This window comes from Ammospiza nelsoni, chromosome Z, assembly GCF_027579445.1.
Source record: "Ammospiza nelsoni isolate bAmmNel1 chromosome Z, bAmmNel1.pri, whole genome shotgun sequence".
Lineage (NCBI taxonomy): Eukaryota > Metazoa > Chordata > Aves > Passeriformes > Passerellidae > Ammospiza > Ammospiza nelsoni.
The window spans coordinates 65,277,717-65,296,373 of NC_080669.1; positions in this window are offsets into that span (position 1 = coordinate 65,277,717).

The window sequence follows — 18,657 nt, forward strand, 5'->3', positions numbered from 1 at the left end:
TGTGTGCGCAGCTTGCCAACTGATAGACAACAGTACCTTTGCACTCTCCTGCCTTTTCCAATCACATGAACATTCCATTGGAAGCTGTTTTGGACAACTTTCCTTTTCTTACTTCCAAACACTTGGCACACCCCTATGCAACCTCAAAAACACGATGGGAGATGTTTTCTGTGCTGGCACAGTTTCTCCCTGCCAGACATAGTGGAAAAGCTTTCTGCTAAGATGTAGACTACAAAAGACGCTAAAGACCAAGGTACGATGCTCTCCGGAGCTAAGCGCCGCTCCCGGGCGTCTTTCGGCAGAAGCCGCGCTCCGGAGAGCACTGTGAGCGGCACAATCGTCTTTGCGCGAAGAAGCCGCTTCTTCGCCTCCGCCAGCCGGAGAGAGCGGCAGCTTCGGAAAGGTGAAGAAGGAAGCTGTACAACACTGGCATTGTGTGCGCAGCTTGCCAACTGATAGAAAACAGTACCTTTGCACTCTCCTGCCTTTTCCAATCACATGAACATTCCATTGGAAGCTGTTTTGGACAACTTTCTCTCTCTTCTTGCAAAACACTTGGCAGACCCCTATGCAACCTCAAAAACACGATGGGAGATGTTTTCTGTGCTGGCACAGTTTCTCCCTGCCAGACATAGTGGAAAAGCTTTCTGCTAAGATGTAGACTACAAAAGACGCTAGAGAGCAAGGCACGATGCTCTCCGGAGCTAAGCGCCGCTCCCGGGCGTCTTTCGGCAAAAGCCGCGCTCCGGAGAGCACTGTGCGCGGCACAATCGTCTTTGCGCGAAGAAGCTGCTTCTTCGCCTCCGCCAGCCGGAGAGAGCGGCAGCTTCGGAAAGGTGAAGAAGGAAGCTGTACAACACTGGCATTGTGTGCGCAGCTTGCCAACTGATACAAAACAGTACCTTTGCACTCTCCTGCCTTTTCCAATCACATGAACATTCCATTGGAAGCTGTTTTGGACAACTTTCTCTCTCTTCTCGCAAAACACTCTGCACACCTTTCTGCAACCTCAAAAACACGATGGGAGATGTTTTCTGTGCTGGCACAGTTTCTCCCTGCCAGACATAGTGGAAAAGCTTTCTGCTAAGATGTAGACTACAAAAGACGCTAGAGACCAAGGTACGATGCTCTCCGGAGCTAAGCGCCGCTCCCGGGCGTCTTTCGGCAAAAGCCGCGCTCCGGAGAGCACTGTGAGCGGCACAATCGTCTTTGCGCGAAGAAGCTGCTTCTTCGCCTCCGCCAGCCGGAGAGAGCGGCAGCTTCGGAAAGGTGAAGAAGGAAGCTGTACAACACTGGCATTGTGTGCGCAGCTTGCCAACTGATACAAAACAGTACCTTTGCACTCTCCTGCCTTTTCCAATCACATGAACATTCCATTGGAAGCTGTTTTGGACAACTTTCTCTCTCTTCTTGCAAAACACTTAGCACACCTTTCTGCAACCTCAAAAACACGATGGGAGATGTTTTCTGTGCTGGCACAGTTTCTCCCTGCCAGACATAGTGGAAAAGCTTTCTGCTAAGATGTAGACTACAAAAGACGATAAAGACCAAGGTACGATGCTCTCCGGAGCTAAGCGCCGCTCCCGGGCGTCTTTCGGCAGAAGCTGCACTCAGGAGAGCACTGTGAGCGGCACAATCGTCTTTGCGCGAAGAAGCCGCTTCTTCGCCTCCGCCAGCCGGAGAGAGCGGCAGCTTCGGAAAGGTGAAGAAGGAAGCTGTACAACACTGGCATTGTGTGCGCAGCTTGCCAACTGATAGACAACAGTACCTTTGCACTCTCCTGCCTTTTCCAATCACATGAACATTCCATTGGAAGCTGTTTTGGACAACTTTCTCTCTCTTCTTGCAAAACACTTGGCAGACCCCTATGCAACCTCAAAAACACGATGGGAGATGTTTTCTGTGCTGGCACAGTTTCTCCCTGCCAGACATAGTGGAAAAGCTTTCTGCTCAGATGTAGACTACAAAAGACGCTAGAGACCAAGGTACGATGCTCTCCGGACCTAAGCGCCGCTCCCGGGCGTCTTTCGGCAAAAGCCGCGCTCCGGAGAGCACTGTGAGCGGCACAATCGTCTTTGCGCGAAGAAGCTGCTTCTTCGCCTCCGCCAGCCGGAGAGAGCGGCAGCTTCGGAAAGGTGAAGAAGGAAGCTCTACAACACTGGCATTGTGTGCGCAGCTTGCCAACTGATAGACAACAGTACCTTTGCACTCTCCTGCCTTTTCCAATCACATGAACATTCCATTGGAAGCTGTTTTGGACAACTTTCTCTCTCTTCTTGCAAAACACTTAGCACACCTTTCTGCAACCTCAAAAAAACGATGGGAGATGTTTTCTGTGCTGGCACAGTTTCTCCCTGCCAGACATAGTGGAAAAGCTTTCTGCTAAGATGTAGACTACAAAAGACGCTAGAGACCAAGGTACGATGCTCTCCGGAGCTAAGCGCCGCTCCCGGGCGTCTTTCGGCAGAAGCCGCGCTCCGGAGAGCACTGTGAGCGGCACAATCGTCTTTGCGCGAAGAAGCTGCTTCTTCGCCTCCGCCAGCCGGAGAGAGCGGCAGCTTCGGAAAGGTGAAGAAGGAAGCTGTACAACACTGGCATTGTGTGCGCAGCTTGCCAACTGATAGAAAACAGTACCTTTGCACTCTCCTGCCTTTTCCAATCACATGAACATTCCATTGGAAGCTGTTTTGGACAACTTTCTCTCTCTTCTTGCAAAACACTCTGCACACCTTTCTGCAACTTCAAAAACACGATGGGAGATGTTTTCTGTGCTGGCACAGTTTCTCCCTGCCAGACATAGTGGAAAAGCTTTCTGCTAAGATGTAGACTACAAAAGACGCTAAAGACCAAGGTACGATCCTCTCCGGAGCTAAGCGCCGCTCCTGGGCGTCTATCGGCAGAAGCCGCGCTCAGGAGAGCACTGTGAGCGGCACAATCGTCTTTGCGCAAAGAAGCCGCTTCTTCGCCTCCGCCAGCCGGAGAGAGCGGCAGCTTCGGAAAGGTGAAGAAGGAAGCTGTACAACACTGGCATTGTGTGCGCAGCTTGCCAACTGATAGACAACAGTACCTTTGCACTCTCCTGTCTTTTCCAATCACATGAACATTCCATTGGAAGCTGTTTTGGACAACTTTCCTTTTCTGCCTGCCAAACACTTGGCAGACCCCTATGCAACCTCAAAAACACGATGGGAGTTGTTTTCTGTGCTGGCACAGTTTCTCCGTGCCAGACATAGTGGAAAAGCTTTCTGCTAAGATGTAGACTACAAAAGACGCTAGAGACCAATGTACGATGCTCTCCGGAGCTAAGCGCCGCTCCCAGGCGTCTTTCGGCAGAAGCCGTGCTCAGGAGAGCACTGGGAGCGGCACAATCGTCTTTGCGCGAAGAAGCCGCTTCTTCGCCTCCGCCAGCCAGAGAGAGCGGCAGCTTCGGAAAGGTGAAGAAGGAAGCTGTACAACACCGGCATTGTGTGCGCAGCTTGCCAACTGATGGAAAACAGTACCTTTGCACTCTCCTGCCTTTTCCAATCACATGAACATTCCATTGGAAGCTGTTTTGGACAACTTTCTCTCTCTTCTTGCAAAACACTTGGCAGACTCCTATGCAACCTCAAAAACACGATGGGAGATGTTTTCTGTGCTGGCACAGTTTCTCCCTGCCAGACATAGTGGAAAAGCTTTCTGCTCAGATGTAGACTACAAAAGACGCTAAAGACCAAGGTACGATGCTCTCCGGAGCTAAGCGCCGCTCCCGGGCGTCTTTCGGCAGAAGCCGCGCTCCGGAGAGCACTGTGAGCGGCACAATCGTCTTTGCGCAAAGAAGCCGCTTCTTCGCCTCCGCCAGCCGGAGAGAGCGGCAGCTTCGGAAAGGTGAAGAAGGAAGCTGTACAACACTGGCATTGTGTGCGCAGCTTGCCAACTGATAGACAACAGTACCTTTGCACTCTCCTGCCTTTTCCAATCACATGAACATTCCATTGGAAGCTGTTTAGGACAACTTTCTCTCTCTTCTTGCAAAACACTTGGCAGACCCCTATGCAACCTCAAAAACACGATGGGAGATGTTTTCTGTGCTGGCACAGTTTCTCCCTGCCAGACATAGTGGAAAAGCTTTCTGCTAAGATGTAGACTACAAAAGACGCTAGAGAGCAAGGCACGATGCTCTCCGGAGCTAAGCGCCGCTCCCAGGCGTCTTTCGGCAAAAGCCGCGCTCCGGAGAGCACTGTGCGCGGCACAATCGTCTTTGCGCGAAGAAGCTGCTTCTTCGCCTCCGCCAGCCGGAGAGAGCGGCAGCTTCGGAAAGGTGAAGAAGGAAGCTGTACAACACTGGCATTGTGTGCGCAGCTTGCCAACTGATAGAAAACAGTACCTTTGCACTCTCCTGCCTTTTCCAATCACATGAACATTCCATTGGAAGCTGTTTTGGACAACTTTCTCTCTCTTCTTGCAAAACACTCTGCACACCTTTCTGCAACCTCAAAAACACGATGGGAGATGTTTTCTGTGCTGGCACAGTTTCTCCCTGCCAGACATAGTGGAAAAGCTTTCTGCTAAGATGTAGACTACAAAAGACGCTAAAGACCAAGGTACGATGCTCTCCGGAGCTAAGCGCCGCTCCCGGGCGTCTTTCGGCAGAAACCGCGCTCCGGAGAGCACTGTGAGCGGCACAATCGTCATTGCGCGAAGAAGCCGCTTCTTCGCCTCCGCCAGCCGGAGAGAGCGGCAGCTTCGGAAAGGTGAAGAAGGAAGCTGTACAACACTGGCATTGTGTGCGCAGCTTGCCAACTGATAGACAACAGTACCTTTGCACTCTCCTGCCTTTTCCAATCACATGAACATTCCATTGGAAGCTGTTTTGGACAACTTTCCTTTTCTTCCTGCCAAACACTTGGCAGACCCCTATGCAACCTCAAAAACACGATGGGAGATGTTTTCTGTGCTGGCACAGTTTCTCCCTGCCAGACATAGTGGAAAAGCTTTCTGCTAAGATGTAGACTACAAAAGACGCTAAAGACCAAGGTACGATCCTCTCCGGAGCTAAGCGCCGCTCCCGGGCGTCTTTCGGCAGAAGCCGCGCTCAGGAGAGCACTGTGAGCGGCACAATCGTCTTTGCGCGAAGAAGCCGCTTCTTCGCCTCCGCCAGCCAGAGAGAGCGGCAGCTTCGGAAAGGTGAAGAAGGAAGCTGTACAACAGTGGCATTGTGTGCGCAGCTTGCCAACTGATAGAAAACAGTACCTTTGCAATCTCCTGCCTTTTCCAATAACATGAATATTCCATTGGAAGCTGTTTTGGACAACTTTCTCTCTCTTCTTGCAAAACACTCTGCACACCTTTCTGCAACCTCAAAAACACGATGGGAGATGTTTTCTGTGCTGGCACAGTTTCTCCCTGCCAGACATAGTGGAAAAGCTTTCTGCTAAGATGTAGACTACAAAAGACGCTAGAGACCAAGGTACGATGCTCTCCGGAGCTAAGCGCCGCTCCCGGGCGTCTTTCGGCCGAAGCCGCACTAAGGAGAGCACTGTGAGCGGCACAATCGTCTTTGCGCGAAGAAGCCGCTTCTTCGCTTCCGCCAACCGGAGAGAGCGGCAGCTTCGGAAAGGTGAAGAAGGAAGCTGTACAACACTGGCATTGTGTGCGCAGCTTGCCAACTGATAGACAACAGTACCTTTGCACTCTCCTGCCTTTTCCAATCACATGAACATTCCATTGGAAGCTGTTTTGGACAACTTTCTCTCTCTTCTTGCAAAACACTCTGCACACCTTTCTGCAACCTCAAAAACACGATGGGAGATGTTTTCTGTGCTGGCACAGTTTCTCCCTGCCAGACATAGTGGAAAAGCTTTCTGCTAAGATGTAGACTACAAAAGACGCTAAAGACCAAGGTACGATGCTCTCCGGAGCTAAGCGCCGCTCCCGGGCGTCTTTCGGCAGAAGCCGCGCTCCGGAGAGCACTGTGAGCGGCACAATCGTCTTTGCGCGAAGAAGCCGCTTCTTCACCTCCGCCAGCCGGAGAGAGCGGCAGCTTCGGAAAGGTGAAGAAGGAAGCTGTACAACACTGGCATTGTGTGCGCAGCTTGCCAACTGATAGACAACAGTACCTTTGCACTCTCCTGCCTTTTCCAATCACATGAACATTCCATTGGAAGCTGTTTTGGACAACTTTCTCTCTCTTCTTGCAAAACACTCTGCACACCTTTCTGCAACCTCAAAAACACGATGGGAGATGTTTTCTGTGCTGGCACAGTTTCTCCCTGCCAGACATAGTGGAAAAGCTTTCTGCTAAGATGTAGACTACAAAAGACGCTAAAGACCAAGGTACGATGCTCTCCGGAGCTAAGCGCCGCTCCCGGGCGTCTTTCGGCAGAAGCCGCGCTCCGGAGAGCACTGTGAGCGGCACAATCGTCTTTGCGCGAAGAAGCCGCTTCTTCACCTCCGCCAGCCGGAGAGAGCGGCAGCTTCGGAAAGGTGAAGAAGGAAGCTGTACAACACTGGCATTGTGTGCGCAGCTTGCCAACTGATAGACAACAGTACCTTTGCACTCTCCTGCCTTTTCCAATCACATGAACATTCCATTGGAAGCTGTTTTGGACAACTTTCCTTTTCTTACTTCCAAACACTTGGCACACCCCTATGCAACCTCAAAAACACGATGGGAGATGTTTTCTGTGCTGGCACAGTTTCTCCCTGCCAGACATAGTGGAAAAGCTTTCTGCTAAGATGTAGACTACAAAAGACGCTAAAGACCAAGGTACGATGCTCTCCGGAGCTAAGCGCCGCTCCCGGGCGTCTTTCGGCAGAAGCCGCGCTCCGGAGAGCACTGTGAGCGGCACAATCGTCTTTGCGCGAAGAAGCCGCTTCTTCGCCTCCGCCAGCCGGAGAGAGCGGCAGCTTCGGAAAGGTGAAGAAGGAAGCTGTACAACACTGGCATTGTGTGCGCAGCTTGCCAACTGATAGAAAACAGTACCTTTACACTCTCCTGCCTTTTCCAATCACATGAACATTCCATTGGAAGCTGTTTTGGACAACTTTCTCTCTCTTCTTGCAAAACACTTGGCAGACCCCTATGCAACCTCAAAAACACGATGGGAGATGTTTTCTGTGCTGGCACAGTTTCTCCCTGCCAGACATAGTGGAAAAGCTTTCTGCTAAGATGTAGACTACAAAAGACGCTAAAGACCAAGGTACGATGCTCTCCGGAGCTAAGCGCCGCTCCCGGGCGTCTTTCGGCAGAAACCGCGCTCCGGAGAGCACTGTGAGCGGCACAATCGTCATTGCGCGAAGAAGCCGCTTCTTCGCCTCCGCCAGCCGGAGAGAGCGGCAGCTTCGGAAAGGTGAAGAAGGAAGCTGTACAACACTGGCATTGTGTGCGCAGCTTGCCAACTGATAGACAACAGTACCTTTGCACTCTCCTGCCTTTTCCAATCACATGAACATTCCATTGGAAGCTGTTTTGGACAACTTTCCTTTTCTTCCTGCCAAACACTTGGCAGACCCCTATGCAACCTCAAAAACACGATGGGAGATGTTTTCTGTGCTGGCACAGTTTCTCCCTGCCAGACATAGTGGAAAAGCTTTCTGCTAAGATGTAGACTACAAAAGACGCTAAAGACCAAGGTACGATCCTCTCCGGAGCTAAGCGCCGCTCCCGGGCGTCTTTCGGCAGAAGCCGCGCTCAGGAGAGCACTGTGAGCGGCACAATCGTCTTTGCGCGAAGAAGCCGCTTCTTCGCCTCCGCCAGCCAGAGAGAGCGGCAGCTTCGGAAAGGTGAAGAAGGAAGCTGTACAACAGTGGCATTGTGTGCGCAGCTTGCCAACTGATAGAAAACAGTACCTTTGCAATCTCCTGCCTTTTCCAATAACATGAATATTCCATTGGAAGCTGTTTTGGACAACTTTCTCTCTCTTCTTGCAAAACACTCTGCACACCTTTCTGCAACCTCAAAAACACGATGGGAGATGTTTTCTGTGCTGGCACAGTTTCTCCCTGCCAGACATAGTGGAAAAGCTTTCTGCTAAGATGTAGACTACAAAAGACGCTAGAGACCAAGGTACGATGCTCTCCGGAGCTAAGCGCCGCTCCCGGGCGTCTTTCGGCCGAAGCCGCACTAAGGAGAGCACTGTGAGCGGCACAATCGTCTTTGCGCGAAGAAGCCGCTTCTTCGCTTCCGCCAACCGGAGAGAGCGGCAGCTTCGGAAAGGTGAAGAAGGAAGCTGTACAACACTGGCATTGTGTGCGCAGCTTGCCAACTGATAGACAACAGTACCTTTGCACTCTCCTGCCTTTTCCAATCACATGAACATTCCATTGGAAGCTGTTTTGGACAACTTTCTCTCTCTTCTTGCAAAACACTCTGCACACCTTTCTGCAACCTCAAAAACACGATGGGAGATGTTTTCTGTGCTGGCACAGTTTCTCCCTGCCAGACATAGTGGAAAAGCTTTCTGCTAAGATGTAGACTACAAAAGACGCTAAAGACCAAGGTACGATGCTCTCCGGAGCTAAGCGCCGCTCCCGGGCGTCTTTCGGCAGAAGCCGCGCTCCGGAGAGCACTGTGAGCGGCACAATCGTCTTTGCGCGAAGAAGCCGCTTCTTCACCTCCGCCAGCCAGAGAGAGCGGCAGCTTCGGAAAGGTGAAGAAGGAAGCTGTACAACACTGGCATTGTGTGCGCAGCTTGCCAACTGATAGACAACAGTACCTTTGCACTCTCCTGCCTTTTCCAATCACATGAACATTCCATTGGAAGCTGTTTTGGACAACTTTCCTTTTCTTACTTCCAAACACTTGGCACACCCCTATGCAACCTCAAAAACACGATGGGAGATGTTTTCTGTGCTGGCACAGTTTCTCCCTGCCAGACATAGTGGAAAAGCTTTCTGCTAAGATGTAGACTACAAAAGACGCTAAAGACCAAGGTACGATGCTCTCCGGAGCTAAGCGCCGCTCCCGGGCGTCTTTCGGCAGAAGCCGCGCTCCGGAGAGCACTGTGAGCGGCACAATCGTCTTTGCGCGAAGAAGCCGCTTCTTCGCCTCCGCCAGCCGGAGAGAGCGGCAGCTTCGGAAAGGTGAAGAAGGAAGCTGTACAACACTGGCATTGTGTGCGCAGCTTGCCAACTGATAGAAAACAGTACCTTTGCACTCTCCTGCCTTTTCCAATCACATGAACATTCCATTGGAAGCTGTTTTGGACAACTTTCTCTCTCTTCTTGCAAAACACTTGGCAGACCCCTATGCAACCTCAAAAACACGATGGGAGATGTTTTCTGTGCTGGCACAGTTTCTCCCTGCCAGACATAGTGGAAAAGCTTTCTGCTAAGATGTAGACTACAAAAGACGCTAGAGAGCAAGGCACGATGCTCTCCGGAGCTAAGCGCCGCTCCCAGGCGTCTTTCGGCAAAAGCCGCGCTCCGGAGAGCACTGTGCGCGGCACAATCGTCTTTGCGCGAAGAAGCTGCTTCTTCGCCTCCGCCAGCCGGAGAGAGCGGCAGCTTCGGAAAGGTGAAGAAGGAAGCTCTACAACACTGGCATTGTGTGCGCAGCTTGCCAACTGATAGACAACAGTACCTTTGCACTCTCCTGCCTTTTCCAATCACATGAACATTCCATTGGAAGCTGTTTTGGACAACTTTCTCTCTCTTCTTGCAAAACACTCTGCACACCTTTCTGCAACCTCAAAAACACGATGGGAGATGTTTTCTGTGCTGGCACAGTTTCTCCCTGCCAGACATAGTGGAAAAGCTTTCTGCTAAGATGTAGACTACAAAAGACGCTAGAGACCAAGGTACGATGCTCTCCGGAGCTAAGCGCCGCTCCCGGGCGTCTTTCGGCAAAAGCCGCGCTCCGGAGAGCACTGTGAGCGGCACAATCGTCTTTGCGCGAAGAAGCTGCTTCTTCGCCTCCGCCAGCCGGAGAGAGCGGCAGCTTCGGAAAGGTGAAGAAGGAAGCTCTACAACACTGGCATTGTGTGCGCAGCTTGCCAACTGATACAAAACAGTACCTTTGCACTCTCCTGCCTTTTCCAATCACATGAACATTCCATTGGAAGCTGTTTTGGACAACTTTCTCTCTCTTCTTGCAAAACACTCTGCACACCTTTCTGCAACCTCAAAAACACGATGGGAGATGTTTTCTGTGCTGGCACAGTTTCTCCCTGCCAGACATAGTGGAAAAGCTTTCTGCTAAGATGTAGACTACAAAAGACGCTAGAGACCAAGGTACGATGCTCTCCGGAGCTAAGCGCCGCTCCCGGGCGTCTTTCGGCAGAAGCCGCCCTCCGGAGAGCACTGTGAGCGGCACAATCGTCTTTGCGCGAAGAAGCCGCTTCTTCGCCTCCGCCAGCCGGAGAGAGCGGCAGCTTCGGAAAGGTGAAGAAGGAAGCTGTACAACACTGGCATTGTGTGCGCAGCTTGCCAACTGATAGACAACAGTACCTTTGCACTCTCCTGCCTTTTCCAATCACATGAACATTCCATTGGAAGCTGTTTTGGACAACTTTCTCTCTCTTCTTGCAAAACACTTGGCAGACCCCTATGCAACCTCAAAAACACGATGGGAGATGTTTTCTGTGCTGGCACAGTTTCTCCCTGCCAGACATAGTGGAAAAGCTTTCTGCTAAGATGTAGACTACAAAAGACGCTAGAGAGCAAGGCACGATGCTCTCCGGAGCTAAGCGCCGCTCCCAGGCGTCTTTCGGCAAAAGCCGCGCTCCGGAGAGCACTGTGAGCGGCACAATCGTCTTTGCGCAAAGAAGCTGCTTCTTCGCCTCCGCCAGCCGGAGAGAGCGGCAGCTTCGGAAAGGTGAAGAAGGAAGCTCTACAACACTGGCATTGTGTGCGCAGCTTGCCAACTGATAGACAACAGTACCTTTGCACTCTTCTGCCTTTTCCAATCACATGAACATTCCATTGGAAGCTGTTTTGGACAACTTTCTCTCTCTTCTTGCAAAACACTTAGCACACCTTTCTGCAACCTCAAAAAAACGATGGGAGATGTTTTCTGTGCTGGCACAGTTTCTCCCTGCCAGACATAGTGGAAAAGCTTTCTGCTAAGATGTAGACTACAAAAGACGCTAGAGACCAAGGTACGATGCTCTCCGGAGCTAAGCGCCGCTCCCGGGCGTCTTTCGGCAGAAGCCGCGCTCCGGAGAGCACTGTGAGCGGCACAATCGTCTTTGCGCGAAGAAGCTGCTTCTTCGCCTCCGCCAGCCGGAGAGAGCGGCAGCTTCGGAAAGGTGAAGAAGGAAGCTGTACAACACTGGCATTGTGTGCGCAGCTTGCCAACTGATAGACAACAGTACCTTTGCACTCTCCTGCCTTTTCCAATCACATGAACATTCCATTGGAAGCTGTTTTGGACAACTTTCTCTCTCTTCTTGCAAAACACTTGGCAGACCCCTATGCAACCTCAAAAACACGATGGGAGATGTTTTCTGTGCTGGCACAGTTTCTCCCTGCCAGACATAGTGGAAAAGCTTTCTGCTAAGATGTAGACTACAAAAGACGCTAGAGAGCAAGGCACGATGCTCTCCGGAGCTAAGCGCCGCTCCCAGGCGTCTTTCGGCAAAAGCCGCGCTCCGGAGAGCACTGTGAGCGGCACAATCGTCTTTGCGCAAAGAAGCTGCTTCTTCGCCTCCGCCAGCCGGAGAGAGCGGCAGCTTCGGAAAGGTGAAGAAGGAAGCTCTACAACACTGGCATTGTGTGCGCAGCTTGCCAACTGATAGACAACAGTACCTTTGCACTCTTCTGCCTTTTCCAATCACATGAACATTCCATTGGAAGCTGTTTTGGACAACTTTCTCTCTCTTCTTGCAAAACACTTAGCACACCTTTCTGCAACCTCAAAAACACGATGGGAGATGTTTTCTGTGCTGGCACAGTTTCTCCCTGCCAGACATAGTGGAAAAGCTTTCTGCTCAGATGTAGACTACAAAAGACGCTAGAGACCAAGGTACGATGCTCTCCGGAGCTAAGCGCCGCTCCCGGGCGTCTTTCGGCAGAAGCCGCGCTCCGGAGAGCACTGTGAGCGGCACAATCGTCTTTGCGCGAAGAAGCCGCTTCTTCGCCTCCGCCAGCTGGAGAGAGCGGCAGCTTCGGAAAGGTGAAGAAGGAAGCTGTACAACACTGGCATTGTGTGCGCAGCTTGCCAACTGATAGAAAACAGTACCTTTGCACTCTCCTGCCTTTTCCAATCACATGAACATTCCATTGGAAGCTGTTTTGGACAACTTTCTCTCTCCTCTTCCAAAACACTCTGCACACCTTTCTGCAACCTCAAAAACACGATGGGAGATGTTTTCTGTGCTGGCACAGTTTCTCCCTGCCAGACATAGTGGAAAAGCTTTCTGCTAAGATGTAGACTACAAAAGACGCTAAAGACCAAGGTACGATGCTCTCCGGAGCTAAGCGCCGCTCCCGGGCGTCTTTCGGCATAAGCCGCACTAAGGAGAGCACTGTGAGCGGCATAATCGTCTTTGCGCCAAGAAGCCGCTTCTTCGCCTCCGCCAGCCGGAGAGAGCGGCAGCTTCGGAAAGGTGAAGAAGGAAGCTGTACAACACTGGCATTGTGTGCGCAGCTTGCCAACTGATAGACAACAGTACCTTTGCACTCTCCTGCCTTTTCCAATCACATGAACATTCCATTGGAAGCTGTTTTGGACAACTTTCTCCTTCTTCTTGCAAAACACTTGGCAGACCCCTATGCAACCTCAAAAACACGATGGGAGATGTTTTCTGTGCTGGCACAGTTTCTCCCTGCCAGACATAGTGGAAAAGCTTTCTGCTAAGTTGTAGACTACAAAAGACGCTAGAGAGCAAGGCACGATGCTCTCCGGAGCTAAGCGCCGCTCCCAGGCGTCTTTCGGCAAAAGCCGCGCTCCGGAGAGCACTGTGCGCGGCACAATCGTCTTTGCGCGAAGAAGCTGCTTCTTCGCCTCCGCCAGCCGGAGAGAGCGGCAGCTTCGGAAAGGTGAAGAAGGAAGCTCTACAACACTGGCATTGTGTGCGCAGCTTGCCAACTGATAGACAACAGTACCTTTGCACTCTCCTGCCTTTTCCAATCACATGAACATTCCATTGGAAGCTGTTTTGGACAACTTTCTCTCTCTTCTTGCAAAACACTCTGCACACCTTTCTGCAACCTCAAAAACACGATGGGAGATGTTTTCTGTGCTGGCACAGTTTCTCCCTGCCAGACATAGTGGAAAAGCTTTCTGCTAAGATGTAGACTACAAAAGACGCTAGAGACCAAGGTACGATGCTCTCCGGAGCTAAGCGCAGCTCCCGGGCGTCTTTCGGCAGAAGCAGCGCTCCGGAGAGCACTGTGAGCGGCACAATCGTCATTGCGCGAAGAAGCCGCTTCTTCGCCTCCGCCAGCCGGAGAGAGCGGCAGCTTCGGAAAGGTGAAGAAGGAAGCTGTACAACACTGGCATTGTGTGCGCAGCTTGCCAACTGATAGACAACAGTACCTTTGCACTCTCCTGCCTTTTCCAATCACATGAACATTCCATTGGAAGCTGTTTTGGACAACTTTCCTTTTCTTCCTGCCAAACACTTGGCAGACCCCTATGCAACCTCAAAAACACGATGGGAGATGTTTTCTGTGCTGGCACAGTTTCTCCCTGCCAGACATAGTGGAAAAGCTTTCTGCTAAGATGTAGACTACAAAAGACGCTAAAGACCAAGGTACGATGCTCTCCGGAGCTAAGCGCCGCTCCTGGGCGTCTATCGGCAGAAGCCGCGCTCAGGAGAGCACTGTGAGCGGCACAATCGTCTTTGCGCGAAGAAGCCGCTTCTTCGCCTCCGCCAGCCGGAGAGAGCGGCAGCTTCGGAAAGGTGAAGAAGGAAGCTGTACAACACCGGCATTGTGTGCGCAGCTTGTCAACTGATAGAAAACAGTACCTTTGCACTCTCCTGCCTTTTCCAATCTCATGAATATTCCATTGGAAGCTGTTTTGGACAACTTTCTCTCTCTTCTTGCAAAACACTCTGCACACCTTTCTGCAACCTCAAAAACACGATGGGAGATGTTTTCTGTGCTGGCACAGTTTCTCCCTGCCAGACATAGTGGAAAAGCTTTCTGCTAAGATGTAGACTACAAAAGACGCTAGAGAGCAAGGTACGATGCTCTCCGGAGCTAAGCCCCGCTCCCGGGCGTCTTTCGGCAGAAGCCGCGCTAAGGAGAGCACTGTGAGCGGCACAATCGTCTTTGCGCGAAGAAGCCGCTTCTTCGCTTCCGCCAGCCGGAGAGAGCGGCAGCTTCGGAAAGGTGAAGAAGGAAGCTGTACAACACTGGCATTGTGTGCGCAGCTTGCCAACTGATAGACAACAGTACCTTTGCACTCTTCTGCCTTTTCCAATCACATGAACATTCCATTGGAAGCTGTTTTGGACAATTTTCTCTCTCTTCTTGCAAAACACTCTGCACACCTTTCTGCAACCTCAAAAACACGATGGGAGATGTTTTCTGTGCTGGCACAGTTTCTCCCTGCCAGACATAGTGGAAAAGCTTTCTGCTAAGATGTAGACTACAAAAGACGCTAAAGACCAAGGTACGATGCTCTCCGGAGCTAAGCGCCGCTCCCGGGCGTCTTTCGGCAGAAGCCGCGCTCCGGAGAGCACTGTGAGCGGCACAATCGTCTTTGCGCGAAGAAGCCGCTTCTTCACCTCCGCCAGCCAGAGAGAGCGGCAGCTTCGGAAAGGTGAAGAAGGAAGCTGTACAACACTGGCATTGTGTGCGCAGCTTGCCAACTGATACAAAACAGTACCTTTGCACTCTCCTGCCTTTTCCAATCACATGAACATTCCATTGGAAGCTGTTTTGGACAACTTTCTCTCTCTTCTTGCAAAACACTCTGCACACCTTTCTGCAACCTCAAAAACACGATGGGAGATGTTTTCTGTGCTGGCACAGTTTCTCCCTGCCAGACATAGTGGAAAAGCTTTCTGCTAAGATGTAGACTACAAAAGACGCTAAAGACCAAGGTACGATGCTCTCCGGAGCTAAGCGCCGCTCCCGGGCGTCTTTCGGCAGAAGCCGCGCTCCGGAGAGCACTGTGAGCGGCACAATCGTCTTTGCGCGAAGAAGCCGCTTCTTCGCCTCCGCCAGCCGGAGAGAGCGGCAGCTTCGGAAAGGTGAAGAAGGAAGCTGTACAACACTGGCATTGTGTGCGCAGCTTGCCAACTGATACAAAACAGTACCTTTGCACTCTCCTGCCTTTTCCAATCACATGAACATTCCATTGGAAGCTGTTTTGGACAACTTTCCTTTTCTTCCTGCCAAACACTTGGCAGACCCCTATGCAACCTCAAAAACACGATGGGAGATGTTTTGTGTGCTGGCACAGTTTCTCCCTGCCAGACATAGTGGAAAAGCTTTCTGCTAAGATGTAGACTACAAAAGACGCTAAAGACCAAGGTACGATGCTCTCCGGAGCTAAGCGCCGCTCCCGGGCGTCTTTCGGCAGAAGCCGCGCTCAGGAGAGCACTGTGAGCGGCACAATCGTCTTTGCGCGAAGAAGCCGCTTCTTCGCCTCCGCCGGCCAGAGAGAGCGGCAGCTTTGGAAAGGTGAAGAAGGAAGCTGTACAACACTGGCATTGTGTGCGCAGCTTGCCAACTGATAGACAACAGTACCTTTGCACTCTCCTGCCTTTTCCAATCACATGAACATTCCATTGGAAGCTGTTTTGGACAACTTTCCTTTTCTTACTTCCAAACACTTGGCACACCCCTATGCAACCTCAAAAACACGATGGGAGATGTTTTCTGTGCTGGCACAGTTTCTCCCTGCCAGACATAGTGGAAAAGCTTTCTGCTAAGATGTAGACTACAAAAGACGCTAAAGACCAAGGTACGATGCTCTCCGGAGCTAAGCGCCGCTCCCGGGCGTCTTTCGGCAGAAGCCGCGCTCCGGAGAGCACTGTGAGCGGCACAATCGTCTTTGCGCGAAGAAGCCGCTTCTTCGCCTCCGCCAGCCGGAGAGAGCGGCAGCTTCGGAAAGGTGAAGAAGGAAGCTGTACAACACTGGCATTGTGTGCGCAGCTTGCCAACTGATAGAAAACAGTACCTTTGCACTCTCCTGCCTTTTCCAATCACATGAACATTCAATTGGAAGCTGTTTTGGACAACTTTCTCTCTCTTCTTGCAAAACACTTGGCAGACCCCTATGCAACCTCAAAAACACGATGGGAGATGTTTTCTGTGCTGGCACAGTTTCTCCCTGCCAGACATAGTGGAAAAGCTTTCTGCTAAGATGTAGACTACAAAAGACGCTAGAGAGCAAGGCACGATGCTCTCCGGAGCTAAGCGCCGCTCCCAGGCGTCTTTCGGCAGAAGCCGCGCTCCGGAGAGCACTGTGCGCGGCACAATCGTCTTTGCGCGAAGAAGCTGCTTCTTCGCCTCCGCCAGCCGGAGAGAGCGGCAGCTTCGGAAAGGTGAAGAAGGAAGCTGTACAACACTGGCATTGTGTGCGCAGCTTGCCAACTGATAGACAACAGTACCTTTGCACTCTCCTGCCTTTTCCAATCACATGAACATTCCATTGGAAGCTGTTTTGGACAACTTTCTCTCTCTTCTTGCAAAACACTCTGCACACCTTTCTGCAACCTCAAAAACACGATGGGAGATGTTTTCTGTGCTGGCACAGTTTCTCCCTGCCAGACATAGTGGAAAAGCTTTCTGCTAAGATGTAGACTACAAAAGACGCTAGAGACCAAGGTACGATGCTCTCCGGAGCTAAGCGCCGCTCCCGGGCGTCTTTCGGCAAAAGCCGCGCTCCGGAGAGCACTGTGAGCGGCACAATCGTCTTTGCGCGAAGAAGCTGCTTCTTCGCCTCCGCCAGCCGGAGAGAGCGGCAGCTTTGGAAAGGTGAAGAAGGAAGCACTACAACACTGGCATTGTGTGCGCAGCTTGCCAACTGATACAAAACAGTACCTTTGCACTCTCCTGCCTTTTCCAATCACATGAACATTCCATTGGAAGCTGTTTTGGACAACTTTCTCTCTCTTCTTGCAAAACACTTAGCACACCTTTCTGCAACCTCAAAACCACGATGGGAGATGTTTTCTGTGCTGGCACAGTTTCTCCCTGCCAGACATAGTGGAAAAGCTTTCTGCTAAGATGTAGACTACAAAAGACGCTAGAGACCAAGGTACGATGCTCTCCGGAGCTAAGCGCCGCTCCCGGGCGTCTTTCGGCAGAAGCCGCACTCAGGAGAGCACTGTGAGCGGCACAATCGTCTTTGCGCGAAGAAGCCGCTTCTTCGCCTCCGCCAGCCGGAGAGAGCGGCAGCTTCGGAAAGGTGAAGAAGGAAGCTGTACAACACTGGCATTGTGTGCGCAGCTTGCCAACTGATAGACAACAGTACCTTTACACTCTCCTGCCTTTTCCAATCACATGAACATTCCATTGGAAGCTGTTTTGGACAACTTTCTCTCTCTTCTTGCAAAACACTTGGCAGACCCCTATGCAACCTCAAAAACACGATGGGAGATGTTTTCTGTGCTGGCACAGTTTCTCCCTGCCAGACATAGTGGAAAAGCTTTCTGCTAAGATGTAGACTACAAAAGACGCTAGAGACCAAGGTACGATGCTCTCCGCAGCTAAGCGCCGCTCCCGGGCGTCTTTCGGCAAAAGCCGCGCTCCGGAGAGCACTGTGAGCGGCACAATCGTCTTTGCGCAAAGAAGCTGCTTCTTCGCCTCCGCCAGCCGGAGAGAGCGGCAGCTTCGGAAAGGTGAAGAAGGAAGCTCTACAACACTGGCATTGTGTGCGCAGCTTGCCAACTGATAGACAACAGTACATTTGCACTCTCCTGCCTTTTCCAATCACATGAACATTCCATTGGAAGCGGTTTTGGACAACTTTCTCTCTCCTCTTCCAAAACACTCTGCACACCTTTCTGCAACCTCAAAAACACGATGGGAGATGTTTTCTGTGCTGGCACAGTTTCTCCCTGCCAGACATAGTGGAAAAGCTTTCTGCTAAGATGTAGACTACAAAAGACGCTAGAGAGCAAGGCACGATGCTCTCCGGAGCTAAGCGCCGCTCCCAGGCGTCTTTCGGCAAAAGCCGCGCTCCGGAGAGCACTGTGCGCGGCACAATTGTCTTTGCGCGAAGAAGCCGCTTCTTCGCATCCGCCAGCCGGAGAGAGCGGCAGCTTCGGAAAGGTGAAGAAGGAAGCTCTACAACACTGGCATTGTGTGCGCAGCTTGCCAACTGATACAAAACAGTACCTTTGCACTCTCCTGCCTTTTCCAATCACATGAACATTCCATTGGAAGCTGTTTTGGACAACTTTCTCTCTCTTCTTGCAAAACACTCTGCACACCTTTCTGCAACCTCAAAAACACGATGGGAGATGTTTTCTGTGCTGGCACAGTTTCTCCCTGCCAGACATAGTGGAAAAGCTTTCTGCTAAGATGTAGACTACAAAAGACGCTAAAGACCAAGGTACGATGCTCTCCGGAGCTAAGCGCCGCTCCCGGGCGTCTTTCGGCAGAAGCCGCGCTCCGGAGAGCACTGTGAGCGGCACAATCGTCATTGCGCGAAGAAGCCGCTTCTTCGCCTCCGCCAGCCGGAGAGAGCGGCAGCTTCGGAAAGGTGAAGAAGGAAGCTGTACAACACTGGCATTGTGTGCGCAGCTTGCCAACTGATAGAAAACAGTACCT